The 1,623-nt window shown below is 38.8% G+C and overlaps 1 pseudogene; it reads left to right on the top strand.

Moving 5' to 3' along the window:
* Nucleotides 1-412: 412 nt before the first annotated feature.
* LOC112590387 (uncharacterized) lies at nt 413-1,396 on the top strand (annotated as a pseudogene).
* The last annotated feature ends 227 nt before the right edge of the window (nt 1,397-1,623 follow it).

The following is a 1,623-nucleotide window of genomic DNA, read 5'->3' as shown; positions in this document are numbered from 1 at the left end:
AGAAGGTCAAATCCCGCTATTGTTCATAGTTGATTCTTATTGTGGCGAATTCATTACGAAACGCCACGAGAAATAGAGACAAGCGGCTATGTTGTCCACGCGCCGCGCGGACCGCGTGCTCAAGCTCTCACAGTCGTTCTATGATAAACTAGTGGATATGATTTCGTTCGCAACGGCAACAGTACGACAGGCCAGTATGAAGAAAGCAGCACGAAAAGAGAAAGAGAAAAGCGAAGAGAATGGTCAGTTTGAAGGAATTACTGTTTCCGGTGATGGTTCGTGGAGGAAACGCGGATTTTCGTCGCTCTTCGGAATTACGTCACTGATTGGATGATTCACAGGCAAAATCGTCGATGTCGAGGTAAAATCGAAATACTGTAAGTCATGCAAGCACTGGAAAAGTAAAATAGGAACAACTGAATATGAAGAGTGGCATATAATTCACGCCGATGAATGTCAAGCAAATCATGAAGGCTCATCCGGTAAAATGGAGGTTGACGCTGTCGTTGAGATGTTCGAGCGCTCTGAAATTTTGCATGGTCTGAAATATGCAAACTACATTGGAGACGGAGATAGCAAAACTTTCAAAGGTATAATGGATAAAAAACCATATGATAATTTTGAAGTGCAAAAGAAAGAATGCATTGATCACGTGCAGAAAAGAATGGAGACCCGATTGAGAAATTTAAAAAAAAAAGTAAAAGGTCTCGGTGGAAAAGGTAAATTAACTGGCAAATTAATTGTTCAGTTGACAATTTATTATGGTTTAGCCATACGTCGTAATCCGAATAGTGTGGAAAAAATGAAAAATGAAATCTGGGCGACCTTATTTCATAAATTGTCAACCGACGAGAATCCGCAGCACGATAAGTGCTCTGAGTCTTGGTGCAATTGGAAGAAGGCGCAAGCGGCGAATTCATTGGATACCTTCCACCATAAATCGCCACTTTCACAGGAAGTTTTCAAGGCAATTAAACTGATTTATGAGGAGCTGAGCCGAGAAGAATTATTAAACCGTTGCTTAGGAGGTTATACGCAAAATAGCAACGAAACTTTCAATGCTGCAGTTTGGAATTTGGCTCCAAAATCGTATTCCAACGACAAAAAAGTCTTGAACATAGCGACAGATATTGCTGTGTGCGTTTTTAATGATAGTCTGACGGATATTCTATAGATTATGAAAGTTTTGGAGATGGACATTGGTATCCAGTCATACAATTTTTGCATGGAAGCCGATGCTAACCGCATAAAGTACGCTGAGCTGTCTTTGTCAGATGCGGCAAAGGAGGCACGTTCCAACTTAAAATCGGCCAGGAAACAAACTAAGGAGGAAAATTTGAACTTGGAAGGGCAATTTTATGGACCTGGGATTAATGATAAGAGTTTTCTAAAGTAGAATTTTTCATTTGTTTATGTCTATAACACATTTCAAAACTTCAAACGCGTTTTTCTCGAAATATGATTTTTCAAAACGGCATGCAGCATAACTCCAACAATTTTCGATCTTTTCATTTGAAAATTTAACCACAACTTTGAAATAACATTTCAAAGTGAACTACGTAGGGGATGTTCGATTAGTTAATTTAAACAATATTTATTAACAAATGACTGTCTTTTTTTTTG

The sequence above is a fragment of the Harpegnathos saltator genome, unplaced genomic scaffold, assembly GCF_003227715.2.
Source record: "Harpegnathos saltator strain DR-91 unplaced genomic scaffold, Hsal_v8.6 scaffold8, whole genome shotgun sequence".
Taxonomy (NCBI): Eukaryota; Metazoa; Arthropoda; class Insecta; order Hymenoptera; family Formicidae; genus Harpegnathos; species Harpegnathos saltator.
Note: the sequence above shows the minus strand (reverse complement) of the source record. Positions and strands in the feature narration are given on the sequence as shown.